The sequence below is a fragment of the Dysidea avara genome, chromosome 7, assembly GCF_963678975.1.
Source record: "Dysidea avara chromosome 7, odDysAvar1.4, whole genome shotgun sequence".
NCBI lineage: Eukaryota > Metazoa > Porifera > Demospongiae > Dictyoceratida > Dysideidae > Dysidea > Dysidea avara.
In genome coordinates, this window is record NC_089278.1 from 6949261 (window position 1) to 6965415 (window position 16155).

The following is a 16155-nucleotide window of genomic DNA, read 5'->3' on the forward strand; positions in this document are numbered from 1 at the left end:
AAAAAAAATAAAATAAAAAAAAGTGCTTTGGCCCCCTCCTTGAGTGATATTTGATACTCATCACCAATGGTCTCTAAGCCCATGAAAACAGCCTTGTATCAGCTCTAAAGCTTCCTCCACAACTGAGTCAACTCTTTGCAACAGTTGTAATGCTACAATAGCTGGTAGTCCCAGCAAACAGTTCACTAGACCCTGTATAATATAGATACTCTGAGTAGTGGAGGTGTATCCATTCGACAAGGTACCTTGAAATTGGCCTAACACTTTCAGTTTCTGACGGGCTGGATCAAGCAGGGTTCTAGTGGGTGGTTGTAGATCTGGTATGCTGTAAGACTTTGGTACACTTTGTCTGATATGGTCGTAACTTTGGCCCCTGTGTCCATTTTGGGCACTCCTGTGTGCTCCAGAGATAAGATGATCTGCCAGACTCTGTCCTCCTTTGAGGTGAGGGCATTAAGGTACACATCATCTAGTACAACTTCAGATGAAGCACCTTGATCCACCCCTAAATCTGCCACTGCTGGTCGTTATTTGTGGTTAATACTGTTGGCTAACTTTACATCCTACAATCAAAGTGAACACATGGAGATCATAAGCTTTATATACAATTTGAAAACTCTGTAAAATCAGTATGTTTAAAGTATTAATCTAGTTGTCATAGATAGATGCTAGTGATGAATGACTTATTAATAAAAGCAAACTAACAAATATTTTGTGACAATGATAAATTTTACAATGGATAGTTAAAATGACCATGATGGCAAGATTATTTCAAACACTTAACTAGAGGTTGAGCAGACCATGGGACATCTGGGTAATATAGATTATAATATCTAACATAGTTAAAATAAACAAGTAGATCCTTCGGTCATTACTACCAAAAAATCGGTTGATTGAATTGCAGGTAAAACAACCCGAAAATTGGGGTCAATTGCCATGCAGTGTATACCCATTTGAATTTACAGTGTAGATACCCTACACATGCGTGCAAGAGTTCATGCTAGCATACATGCACTGAGCTCTCCTATCTGAAACTTAACATGCATGTACTAGTGATAGTGGTGTCTGTATTGTGGTGTCAATGCATACCATATGTATTTTGATTAAATAGCAACTAAACCTTATCAGGCTATAATCAGTTTATATAAATATGCATATTTATAGCAGCCAGCTAATATCAACGTTGAAACTGGGTCACTACTGCTGACCCGGATGACCCGGGTCAATCTGAGTCAGCAATCCGGGTCAGACCTGCATTTGACCTGGATTAATTAAAAGTGAGACGTGCACCAAGAGATATGTTTTGAGTGCCGACTGGCACATTAGGCACAAGGGTGTCTATATTTATTTTATTTATTCATTTATTTATTGCTACTGGGCAGATGGCAATTGCCGATGTGCCCAGGGAGCGATCAACACCCCAAAGAAATCACACATACGCATAAAATATACAGCAAACAATTAGATAGACAATAAGTAATTAGTAAGTGTATCTATGTTTTCTGATTCTAAGATAGATACTGGCAAGCTAAACAATCTTTGATCGTTCTTGGAAAAAAAGAATGCTGGTAATAACTGGACCATGTACTGGGTTGGATAAAGTGGTGAGTGTGGTGGTGTCTGGTGGATCGTTGAGTTGACAAGAAATGTGGTGGAATGGATAATCCTGATAAGTTGTTGATCCCTTTATAGAATGTTTGTAGTCGACCAATTCTTCGCCTAGATTCAAGTGACGGCCAATCCAAAATTTCTAGCATATCAGTCACACTGTTAAGTCTATTATAGTCAGACAGTGCCCACCAAGCAGCTCTACGTTGGACCTTTTCTAGGGATAAGATGTCATTTTGTTGGTATGGATCCCAGACTGATGCTGCATATATACTGACTCTAAAATATAGTAAGGTAGGCGGAGGCTTTACCTGAGGGAGAACAGTTACTCAAGTTGTGTCTATACTTAACGATGTTAGTCAGTGGGCATGATTCCATGTAAGTCACTACTTCAATTGACACTTTTGTTGACCTACTTAGTGATTTTAATTTTGATTAACTTTTTGTACTCATTTTATACTTGCTTGTACAGTGTCAGCTATTTTAGTGTCAAAATTATATTTTGTAAATAATTTTTTTTAAACTGTATGGCTATTTGAAAGTATATAATTCTTATTTTGTATTTAGGTGTAAGTCCATGCTACTACTTTACTTCAAGTGTATACTTATAAAATTTATTAATGTATTTTATTTTTATTTTTGTGTAGCAAATTATTTTATTTCTCTGAATCCATACAAGTACCTGTGCGGCTCATATATATGATCAACCACTTCCTCAATGATTTCTATTAGCATCTCAACTGTTATCTGTTGTGTCCATTGTTCTGCTGTATCCTCTAATATCTGTTGTGTTCACTGTTTCCTCTGTATCTGTTAATGTCCAGGGCCGCCCAGAGAAATTAAGGGGCCCAGGGCGAAGAGTTAAAGTGGGGCCCCAGAGGAAAGGAGGTTTCCATTCTGAATTACAACTTCACCCAAGTTGAAGACCAAAAAAAAAAAAAAAAAAAAAAGGTCATGACCTGCTAACAATGACAATAACTACCCCTCACCAACCATATCTCCTTATCTATAAGCTTGCTACACTGCTCCTCTGAAGAATACTGTGACTGCTCTATTAGAGTATTTAGATCTGACTGCTCTATTAGAGTATACCGATCTTTTAAACAGGTATTCAAGGGGCCCTTCATGGGGCCTCCTGGGGCCCCTTTCAGGCTGGGTCCCGGGGAAAAATGCCCCAGTTGTCCCCCCCTGTGGGCGGCCCTGTTAATGTCTTCTGGTACTCTGCATCTGTTGTGTCCATTGTGTCCATTATCTACTGTGTCCACTGCATGTGTTACATTTGCTGTGTTTGTTGTGTCCAACATGTCTGTCATGTCCTCTACATGTGTTGATTGTGTCTGCTGAATCCCTGTGTCTGCCATGACCACTATCCAACAGACACAGAGACAGTGGACACAATGGACTCTATGGTGTCAACTGTGGACATGGCAGATGCAGTCGTCACAACAGACACATAGCACACAGAGAACATAGCACACAGCGAACATAGCACACAGCGAACATAGCACACAGCGAACATAGCACATAGCGAACCGACATAGCACACAGTGGACACAGTAGGTAGACACACTAAACACGGGACACTACAGACACTAAAGCACAGTAGACACATCAGATAAACAGGACACTACAGACACTAAAGCACAGTGGATACAAAAGATACACAGGACAAACCTGATACGGCCGGTGGACACAACAGATACAGAGTAACAGTAGAGGACACAACTGACACAGAGGATACATCAGAACAGAGGACACAACAGACGCAAAGATACAGAAGAACGGTGAACACAACAGACACAGAGGATACAGCATGCAGAACAGAGCGGGACACAACAGACACAGAGATGCAGCAGAACAGTGGACGCAACAGACACAGAGATGCAGCAGAAACAGATAACAGACTTCTATAAGTATCATAGTATACTTAAAGCAAAAGTAGTAGCACACAGACCGTTAATACCTAAATAAAAAAAATAGGAGTATAGGAATTATATACTTTCAAAACATATAACTATATAGTTACAAAAATTTTATAATTTTGACACTAGAATAGCACCATATGCTTGCGAGGTTTTGCAATCTTACGTATAATTCTATATAACGCCCAGTACCACACCCTTGATTATTTACAGATTGCGCGGAGAAGATTAGCGATGTCGTAAACAAGAAGATTACAAGTAAGTTTTTATGTTTGTAACGTCTCATGATCAAGTCTCCATGCCAGCTGCCAGTGGATTCGAGTCATTCACATGAATTTTCACATAAATATGTAATTAAACAATACAAGAAAACATTAAAACATATAATGCCACGCTCTTTACAATACAGTTACATATAAAATACAAGTAAACAATCTTGTCTTGTACAGCTGGCATGGCGAACTTCCTTTGTGTTGGTGTCAGGCAATTCAATACGTGCTTAAGGCCACTCCAAATAAATTCTCTGTTTCACGTCCACCCCCGCATCTGGTTACTGTCAGCTCTAAATATTCTATTATTCCGTATTCTTCCATTATTTTCCTGTTATTCTTGCATACTGGCAGGCTCAGTAAAAGCCATCCTGAAACAGTGCTATCAACTCTGCACAAACTTCATGTTTGTGCTATTTTTGCAACTTAAAGGAAAGAACAAGCTTTATAAGCATGCTTTTATGTAGCTGTTTATGGTTTTGCCAGGCAAATAATGGTTAGAAAAGCTGCCAACCTTATAATGAAATGATGGAAATGAACCGCCCGTCCGCATGCAAATGTGCCTGAGTCCAGGACGGGAAACAGAGAATTTATTTGGAGTGGCCTAATCTTTATTGTCTTCACCTGGCTTAGCTACTACTAGGCTCTGGCTGGCTTGGCTGTCTTCCTTTATCTGGTTCATCTGGCTTGCATACTCCTACAGTATTGTGTAGCTATCTCCTGCAAGTTGCGTATGCGTAATTATAGTGTGTCACCCATCACTGTGTCATTGCTCTTTTTATCGACCACCCAACATTGACACTACTCCACTGACACAACTTCAAACCATTCTGCATGGTTTTCAATTCAACCATTCACCTCCAAACATTATTATAGCTGGTGACTTTAACCTTCCCAGTATTACGTGGTCAGATACTGGAGCTTCAATAATCCCTCACCTGCACATGGAAGAGAACTGAATAGTTTGTTTTTGGAACTTGTAGATGATTATGGTTTAGAGCAATTAGTTTATCAGCCAACCAGACAAGGGAAAATCCTAGATTTAATTCTTACTTCACATCCAGATATGATAAATAATGTAGATGTTGTGCCTGGAATTTCTGACCATGAAGTAATTCCTTTTTGACATCAATATACAATCCAGCCTTCCACCCGACAAGATGGCTCATTTTGTGTACTTATATCATAAGGGAGACCTTAACAGTGCCAAGCAGGATATGTGTGCCTTTAAAGACTGTTTTATGAACAGTAATCCAGAATGTAATTCTGTAGACACCAATTGGAATTCTTTTCACCAACAGTGTCTCCCGCCATACACCTAAAAAGAAAATCAAAGCACGCAAGGACCTACCATGGATAACTCGTGACATTAAGAAAGCTATGAAAAATTGAAAGAAGTTGTATGACCATGCTAAGCGGTGTAACAGGAAGTTGGAGTGCTTATCGTAAGATTCGTAATAAAGTTAACAAAATGGTTCAATCAGCTCATGAACAGTACCGTACTAGAATCCTGGACACTACATTTTCTGGACACCAACGTCAGTTTTGGAAATACATCAAAGCAATGAAGAAAAGCACTTCTATGCCATCACTTACAGTCGATGACCATACAATAACTAATGCTAAGGATAAAGCTACAGCACTTAATGACCAGTTTCAATCCGTTTTTACTGTTGAAGACCTTACTAATATGCCTGAGATAGGTACTGGTAATTTCCACACAATGCAACCTATTCAAAGTTCTGAATCAGGGATCCAGACACTTCTGCAAAACCTCGATGCTAATAAGGCACCAGGCCCTGATGGAATCCATCCCCTTGTACTTAATTAAACATTGTTCCTATGAACTTGCACCAATTTTGAAAGTTATCTTCGTGCAATCATTGAATACTGGTAATATTCCCTCAGACTGGCTATTAGCTAATGTAACTCCAGTGTATAAGAAAGATAGCAAGGATCTTCCTGTTAATTATCGTCCCATATCTTTAACATCTATTTCTTCAAAGATGATGGAACACGTCATCTACCACTCCATAATGAGTCATTTAAATAGAAATGATGTGCTCTCTGGTAACCAACACGGCTTTAGAGCTGCTCCACTCAACTTATCTCACTTATAGAAGACCTTAACTTTCATATGGACCGCAATATTCAAGTTGATATGATATTGCTGGACTTTTCTAAAGCATTCGACACAGTACCACATCGTCGCCTGTCAAAGAAACTGAAGTTTTACCATATTGAAAATCAAGTTATCCACTGGATTGAAAAATGGCTCACAGTACGTAAACAACGAGTTTTATTGGATGGAGAATCGTCTGACTATGTCCCTGTGTCATCTGGAGTACCTCAGGGTACAGCGTTGGGTCCGCTGATGTTCTTGATTTATATCAATGGCATTACAGAAAATATTTCATCTCAGCTAAGATGTTTTGCAGATGACTGTTTATTGTATTGTGCTATTAAAACAGAACAAGATTCTATCCTACTCCAACAGGATTTAAACGTTCTGTCCCAATGGGCAGTCACTTGGCAGATGAGGTTCAACCTTAGTAAATGCACTGTTATGAGATGTACAAGGTCCCAGAATCCTATGATTGCAAACTACTCCCTTCATGGATCCATTTTATCTCTAACACATAACCATTTATACCTTGGAGTTATGCTAGATGATCACCTCTCATGGTCCACCCATGTTACAAACATTGCAAACAAGGTTACAAGGATGTTGAACTTTCTTAAACGTAATCTTAGCAAGTGTTCATCACATGCCAAGGCATCTGCTTATCTGCTAATGGTTCGACCAGTAATGGAGTATGCAAGTGTTGTCTGGGACCCGCACTATCAGACTCAGATATCAATTTTAGAAAAGGTTCAGAGACATGCAGCTAGATAGATTCTATCTGACTATAGTTATCACACTAGTGTTAGTGCCATGCTGGAACAGCTCAACTGGTTACCCCTAGTGAAGAGAAGGAAACAACAGAGGCTTAATTTGTTCTATCAAATAATGCATGGAGAAATTGGCTTATCTTTACCAGAATACATTCATTTCACCACCAGACACACTAGACATCATCATCCGTTTCACTTAATTGTGCCACCAACAAACACCACCACCTACATGACAAGTTATTTTCCAAGAACCATCTGGGAATGGAATTCACTGCCATCGCAACTAATTGAACTGAACACTTTAGCTACATTTTCAAACTTGATTGAACAGCACTTATAATTTGTAATTGTTTGGGCTTAATCAGCTTTGCTGTCTGCCCTTTTCCCCCAAATAAATAAATAAAAAATTGTTATACACCACTGATGAACCTTATTTAGCTCTAGTTGATGTTGATACTGTGCTGTATATTGGCTAATAATTTTTATCTGGTGATGTTGCCTATAATGTATTGCTGCATACAATACTGCAATAATGTATAGTTCTCTCCTGTATATTTTGTATACATATACTGTGTTACACATCACTGTGCCATTACCACACCAGTGATGTACTGGCACTTAGCTACTGGTGGCCTTTAGTTACGATGCCACTATTGTGTTGTATCTGTCACTACTGTGACATATTGAGTTGATTTGGGGATCGTGCCTTCACCTAATAGCCTCACCAGGGGGCTGTTACGTTGGTGTGTGTACGGTTGTATGTGATGCGGTCCTAGTAATAATAGCTAATAATAATAAGTTTGCAGAAAACAAGACACGTTTCCTGCAAGTGGGTGCGGCTTTGCATATACCTAACACATCATAAGGCCCATATTTGGTGATTATTAGTTTCTCATCCAGTCTTTCTAATTCTTATGGTGCGGGCGGGAGGGCATTACCATTAAGCCATTATAATATTTATACACTAATGTACAGACCTTGTCCAAATCGTCTTTCTTTCCTCGCACAAACTTACATTGGTTTTTAGCTACAATCATGCTCTATCGACTCAGGATTTAAGTTGACTGTTGAAAAACTTTCAAATTTAAGGAGTGGCTACTATCACCAACCAATGACTTTAATTGATGAATACAAATTTTCCTTTTCCCCATCAACCATAAAATTATGGAACCAACTCCCTGCTGATGTAATTAATTCCTCTACCCCTAATGAGTTTTGTAATAACTTAAGTAACTTTTATGATCACACCTGTGCGTTATAATCTTTTGATTGCTGCACAGTATATAAATATAAAATATAATAATAACAGAATCCACTGCAGTAATTTACCAAGGAAAACGGCGATGCATAGTGCACTGTAGCGTTAATTTTAAAAATGCCATCTAGTTTGCAAATTATGATGGTTTGGTATTACGTGTTCTTCTGAGCATGTACAGAGTAAATAATGGCTTACCATGTGGGTGACCTAAGAAGGATGGGGTTTCGTTACTTTCACATCGTTTGATGCCCACGTAAAATTATGTAACAACATTGCGTTAGAGGCGCTTTAATAAAATAATTATTAAGCACTGACTGAGACACGCTTTATCAAACCAGATACATAGAATCTAATGGGGAGAGGTAACAGCAGCCAGCTAGTGTTCTGTGACTAAGGGGTCTGCCAGAATAACAGAGGTAATTGTATGCAGCAGTGTGTATCACATCACCACCAAGATCACTTTAATATGCCTGGTTGTAATGTTTTATGCTGCAATACCGCTATTAATGCTATGAACAGAACTCTTAACACAGACATGGTAACAATTTCCTTCACTCCAGATATATTTCAACCTGCCTTGGTCAATTATAGTAAGGGCAGAGGCTCAGATTGTCCCATGCAGTTGCAGTGGTGTTGATGGTTTTGTAGCAGTGTTCGTAGTTGAAGTATTCTTTACTAGAGGAATAGCATAACTGTAGCTAATGGATAATACTGTAGCCTCTTTCCCAAGGGTCTGAAACTCACATAATCTTACAATTTCTGAAACAGTTTTTGTTACTTTCACATTGTTTGATGCACCTCTACATACCATTATGTAACAACACTACATTATAGGCGCATTGATAAAGCACTGAGACACGTCAAACTCAATAGGTGACAGCAGCCAGTCTTGCGATGACTGAAGATGATGTGCGACTAATTGGTCTGCCAGGATAACAGAGGTATGTATGCATTATGTATCACATCACCTCTGTTACCTTCCATTATCCTTGAGTGTACTGTTTTAAAAATGCTATGAACAGAATTTTTAGCTCAAGCATGGTGATAATTTACTTCAGGGATATTTCAACCTACTGGTGACCATCTTTTAATAGGGACCTAGTGTACGTTTGTTTCACTGGGGTGTCACACAAGCACTCACTATTGGATGATCTGCGTCAAAGACAAAATTTACCTTAGCCTTTGGCTTACAGCTTTTGACCTGACTTGAATGCATCTTCCTGAAATTTTGTCTGCTGTTTTAGGCTTAATTGTTAGGTTTTCATCCCTGGCCACATCCAACGTGGCCATTTAGCATTTTTAAAAGTTAGTATAACTAGCTATAGTAAACCAAGAAAGCTGCTGTCTGGGCCATGTGAGCCAGCTAGATATAAATCCGTACACCTTCATTGTTACTTGAAGTGTTGAAACTATTTAGGTTTATTATATCCATTTACCAAACACACCAGTCCTGTGCTTTAAAATTTCTTAATACATCCTATCTATATAACCAGGGGAGTAGGACAAGAGTCACAAGACCACGTGAATGCGTAATAATGTTGCACAAGTACTTAAAAAGTATTTCATGTGAACTGAATAGACCCTGTACAAAAAGTAGAGGAAGGGGCTTGATACATATTTTGCTCTATTTAGTTTGTTGCTTGCAATGGTGTGATTCATGATTGGAAAGATGCTGCTGTTATGGCAAGGGCTAAAAAGGGGGGCTATAGTTGTGGCCAAAAAGCTAGTTGTAAATGACTTTTGGCTAGTTGCAAATGGTGATTGGGCTAGTTCTAAAATTTAGACAAAATAGCCAGGTTTACTACAGGAAAGTATACTTACATATTGTACCTCTTAACTCTTTTGCAATTTACCACAGGGATTTGACTAAAAGTCTAAAGATACATCGTGAGATAGCCATTTTCAAAAATTTTCTATTTCATGGTCTACTACTCTGATTAAAAATTACCTTACTAGTTTTAATTTCTTTCTTACAGTTCACTATAAACTGAAAATCAACACATTTATCAAATCAATGCTTTCATGCACATAATTATATACATAGTTATTTTGTCCCTTCAGCTTGCTAATTATTTCCAGATCTCACTCATTCTCTAAAATCATTTCCAGGTTCAATCATGGCACACTTATGTTTCAAAATTCTTGGGGAGTATGCCCAGACCCCTAGAAATCCCTCTTTACTGCCACTTTGTCTCATGACTTTCATGTCAACAGTAACAGTAGGCATCAATGATTACAATACAATCGTTGTTGTATGATCTATTACTTTCAACAGGTAGTATGACTATGGTTTAATAAAATATTTTTGTTAGTGCTTTGTAGTACACGTGATCTTGTCTTACCCCTCTGATCTACAACTGTGAAAGATACATCATTGAAATCACAGTGAAATTGTTACAGAGCTTTGAAACATTTTAAGTTTTTCCATCTCGTAAGTTTTAATATTTATTTATAGGTAACTCTGAGTTTTAACACTTCTTCCCATCTCCCACTGTAGTGATATTTTGTAGTCTTGACTGTTGACAGTGAGTTTGACCACAATCACAGATTGAGATTGAATTAGTAAGTGATACGTGATACCCCTAGTGTTTTGTTTTATAAGCCTAGCACTACAATTAAACAGGTGATTCTGAAGTCACAGTCTAACCCCCTCCACCATACTCCAAATAACCCACACCCTGTTTGCCCATTGTAATCTACAACATCTGGGTTTTGCACCACTAGCAACTGTAGTAGGCTATCTATCATTGTTACCAAACAACCAACAACATACTTAGTAACCATAGATACAAGACAATAACCATATGTAAGTCCAGGAGCACGACTACCTGAAAACTTACATTCATAAGTGAATACAATATAATGAAAGACTGTGAGTTTGACCACAATGGAGAGTGAGGGCTAGCAACAAGAAATCAAAACGTAAAAATTTTGAACCATCCAGCACCAAGATGATTCAGGGAAAAACCCACTGGGTTTTACCCACATACGCATGTTACGCACATCAGTAATGTCATCAGTAATGACTGAGTTTCTTTCTGTAGCTATGTATGTGTTCACTTCTTCATTTTGATGACAGTAGTGACTTTCCATGTAGAATTCTGCCGTTCTCCTAATACAAATGTCATTTTGCAAAGTTTTTTTTAGACATACTCTGTAAAATGAAATACAATAGTAATTGTTTTGTTTGTTTTTGTTAATGCAGGTAGCAGTGATGTCATCGTCTAATTGTGGGTCAGTCATGACTACTCGCACAGCAGGTGAGATTGGCCAGTATCTCCTCATATTGTACATAGAACTCTATCATCAAGGGTGACTTTTTTTGCTGAAGAGCTGCAGCATTTGCAATAGTGTGATGCTACACTGTGGTACATCGCTCAATAACTTTTTGTTCCAAGTTTTATGTACATGCTGTAACTGATCATATTATTGTTGTTTAAATATCACATCTTTTTATTTACAAATAACTAACCCTTTGTTATCACATCTTTATAGTAGATCCAATATTACCGTAACTTCTTTCTGTAACAGAACATGTACAGTATGTTACCTCTATTACATTCAGATGGTAGCCCTAATAGTTTATGAATGGAATGTGGTTTATTCGTAGTAATGCTTGACCTGCTAAAACACCCTGAAGCTTTTATTTCAAATGTCCTATGTGGTCTGACAATTTCACTGTTTTATATGTACTAGGAAACACACCATTTGGTCTTCTTTTCTGAAATTGGAACCAAACCATTATGTCTTTATTATACTGGACGGTCTGTATGATGCATCCAGTGGGGGGAGGGGGAATGCATAATCAATAGAGACACTAACAATAATGTTCATGTAAGTTTAGACAGTTCAAGAGTGTCATTATCTACAACTTCATAATTATCATTTGCACACTCAGTCAGATTGTTATCACCAGGAACTTGTCGCTTCTCCAACAGAGGGGACATTACTTGTTCTAAGTACGATTTCACCATTAAGTATTATTCACAACCTTTCCGTAGTTGACTCTCCAACAAACCCCATACATATTCACTGTACACAGAATCACAACTGCACTTTACCTTTGATTTAAACCCCTGGGTTACCATACATGAATTGGATCACTTCATCTGAAGCCTATACATACTTAATGTCCCTATCAGTGCAAAACACGCTGTGCTGTACATGATACGAAAGTAATGGATTTTTAAACAACATTTCAGTCTAATAAATACAGTAGTTACAGTTGTACAGGAGCAGCTTTACATAGTAATAGCATGTTTCAAGCCTTAGTGAAGGGGGAAAGGGTCCTGATGTAGGGAAAGAGAATAGTGCACGTGCTGAATTGTCGCTGTTCAATATAGTGCAGACCAGCTAAATAAATTACTTCACACTTGGACACGCTGACATGGTCCACATTCTGTGGGTATGCCTTACAATGACAGTGTATAGGACAAAGTTCTTGTAAACAATTTCAATTTAGTACATACTGTAACAGTATAGTTGGTATTTTGAAGGCACACACATGTTGCTGTACCTTAATTTGTTTGCTACTGATTATGGAGGATGATTTGATGCCTACCAACTGAGGCGATTCACTTGGTTTGTCTTTTAACTCAGACTCTACTGATTGTGTGCAGTGTAACACCATTTTGCAGTAAATGTGCTTGAAATTTAACTGTTAGACTGGAGTGATTCAATTATATCTAATCACGAGCAAGAGTTGAACTTGCACACGCTGGATAACAAATGGCAGAAATGATAACCCTCTTGGGTTTACTTAATATTGGGACAGTCTGTACTAATATATTGCAGGTCCCTATGGTGAATGGGTGAATCCCCAAATTCCCTGTATCCCACCAGTTCCAACATAAGCAGCCCATTGTGTTTATGTTATGAAGTAACAGCTGCTCGTGCCTAATTGTATAAAATAACAAAGGTTATCTGCATGCACAACATGGGGCAGGGTACAAAACCTTGCACGAGACTGTACTATCAGCAAAGATTGCAAATGTAATTTAATGCCAATATTTCTGTATTAACTAATTCAATGAAATATTAAAAATTAATTTAAGGTGTTTAATCAAGCAATACAGCTACTCAACCTATACAGCACTGTGCATGACAATAAATTGATTTCAGTGGCTGCTTTGAGCTTCAGTAATGGTGGAGTAATATATAACATACACCTGTAGAATGGCATGACCCACACACTATAGCTAACTGTCACAAATGAAAGGCAGACAGCGCTGCACAGATGATTAGGTATGCAGATATTTAACAAAGTTTTACAGATACAACAGGAAGTACTGACGAAAGAAAAATTTGAAGAATTCACAATATTATTAATCAACTTTGACGAAAAGCAAAAAATAACAGGTCTAAACACTGACTTTTGAGGTGTTTATTGGACAAATTAACCAATTTGTCAAATTTTACTTTTGTAAAAATTTTCCTGTTGTAAATTTACAGTTAATATTGTTTCAGAAATTGTATTATAGTATTACCCATTAGCTACGTAGTTATGCTCACAGGCAATTCTAAGGGGAAGGGGGGGGGGGGGGGGGGGGGGCGATTCTGTAGGTCTAGTTCAACTACCAACACTGCAAAACCATCAACACCACTGCAACTGCATGTAAGCCTCTGCCCCTCTACTATAATTTACCAAGGCAAGTTGAAATATATCTGGACTAAAGGAATTATCACCATGTCTATGTTAAGAATTCTGTTTGTAGCATAAAACATTACAACCAGGCAAACAGTGGTGATCTTGGTGGTGATGTGATACATACTCATGCATACATAACTCACTTCTGTTATCCTGGCAGACCCCTTAGTAGCACGTCATCACAGGCCACTGGCTGCTGTCACCTCTCCCCAGAATCGAGGTAATAAAGCGTGTCAGTGTGCTTAATAATTTTTATTTTATAAAAGCGCCTATAGCGCAGTGTTGTTACGTAATTTTACGTAGGGCATCAAACGATGTGAAAGTAACGAAACCCAAGAAGGATGCGGGCGGTGGATGAGAAACTAATAATCACCAAATAGGGACCTAACATTTAAAACATTGTGGGCGTGGCTCACGAAAGAAGCTGGCCTTGACCGTATCTCGTACAACAACGATCGATTAGTGGGCGTGGCTCCACATAAGCCAGCAGGCAGCTATGAGCATGGTTTCGTGCATACCTGTAGACTTTTACATAGATTAGACTTTTATCACCGACAAATGGGCGTGGCTGCACGTATGACTGCAGGCAGTCGTCCGATAAGTGGGCGTGGCTCACGAAAGAAGCTGGGTTGCATCAGGACTTTGACTACGACGCGTACTGTCCAACTAATTAATGATTTTTTTTTACAAACAACTATTACAACTACATAAACTATACAGCTAGCTACAGGGGGGAAAACTATTACTAGTGGAAAAGGGGATTGTCATCATCATCCGAGCCCTGAAAACTATTACTAATTAATTTGCTTCGCACGTGATCTAATCCGGATAATTTTTAAACGGATGACCCTGACCCACGCTACGCGCCTCTAAAATCTATGATTCAAGGTAGGTATACCTGGAGGCATGATTCAGTCTTGCAGGTTTTCATTCACTGGCTTCAAAAGCATTTACCAGTATTTTAAAACTTTATGCTGACCTTCCAGGTTATCTTGCCAGTGTCAGCCCTCCTAGCACTATGATCCCCACCAAACTTTCTACCTCCCTTAGCAGACCTGACTTGGTCTTCCTTTCTAAGGATTCCATCTACCTGTTTGAGCTGACCATTCCCACTAATACCCAGCAACACTTATAGCTGCAAGAGCTTAGAAGGAAGATAGATATGGCTTTTTATTGTATATGATCTTCAATGCACTGGGTTAGTTGTTGATCTCATTTCTGTTGAGATAGGATGTTTGGGTCACTTTATGCCAGAAACACTTGTTCAAGTGGCTACATGCTTGTTGTGTGTTGAAGAAAACTGTACGGTCACTGTTTGAGCAGGCTGCTTGTATTGCCATCTCCTGCTCTTACAGAATTTTCAGTTCTAGAGCTTCCCTGGAGTGAGATCTATTGGACCTCTTGACCTGAACTTTGTTACTGTGTAGTTAATTTTGTACTGTAAGTTAAGTAATCTAAGTCTTGCTGGGGCTCCTGCACTGATCACTCTTTGACTATCAGTATAATAGTAACCCTAAGTCTAGGCCCCTGTTTGTATACATGTATTATATTATTATTGTCTTAATAATCAATAAAACATTTATCATCATCATCATCTTGTCATCATCATGGGACATTTTCAAAAAAAAAACTGCTGCAATAAAATATTATATAACCCCGTATATTATAGACACTGCATGCAGCTATAGTATCCAAGATATTTTAAATATAATTTTTCCCCAAATGTATATTATCAAGAGTGAATAATAAAAGTTATTCACTCTTGGTATTATATATAGCTATAGAATCCTGGCATAAAATAACATTGCGCATTTAACTCCATCATCCAAGCTCCTATGGGGATGAAAATCGCTATCTGGTTTGTCCATATACTGCATGATCATTGTGGAAATCTAGTTTAATCATGTGCCTTACACCAATATAAGTTTTAATTTTGTCATTTTGTAGCTGATCATAATATCTTTTAAGCCTTGTAATGCAGCTATGAAGAATAGCTACTTTGTTACTTTAAAAAATGCACTGTCAGACGGAAGGTATTCACTGCTTATACTTGATAGTGTGCATGTAGTTATTGAGTTAGTGATTTTCAACTACACAACAATTTCCTGATGGTTAATCTGTTAGCTATACTGACTCAAAAATATTAACCAATTAAAAGTTGTGGCATAACAATTGCAAACCACAACTCCGCCATAGGTATATTATTGCCTGATAACTTTCAATTATTTGAGGTAGCCACTTGCCTAAGTGCATGTACATTATTAGCTGCAGATGATTAGAAACATATTTGCACACCACAAAACACTTAGCTAGCTCTGTATAAACTTAAAGCAACTGCAATTTCATGACAGTCATCCAGGTTACTATAGGTGGCTTCCTAATTCAATTGTGCCATTTTTTTCCTTTAAAATGTATGGAAAGCCCAAATGTACCTTTTTTAGCACTGTGCATGTCCAAGTAGCCAATTCCAACCCAACAAACTACATATTTCTGCAATAGTGCATCTATCTATTGGGTATATAAAGTCCTATAAAAACCAAACTGGAATGCCTAACA

General features: G+C 38.2%; 1 long non-coding RNA gene across 1 annotated transcript; it reads left to right on the top strand.

Annotated features, from left to right (window-relative positions):
* Positions 1-3708: 3708 nt before the first annotated feature.
* On the top strand, positions 3709-11535 carry LOC136262504 (uncharacterized). Its single transcript, XR_010704220.1, has 3 exons — positions 3709-3788; positions 8787-8893; positions 11158-11535. It is a non-coding gene; the product is annotated as an uncharacterized lncRNA (long non-coding RNA).
* Positions 11536-16155: the final 4620 nt, after the last annotated feature.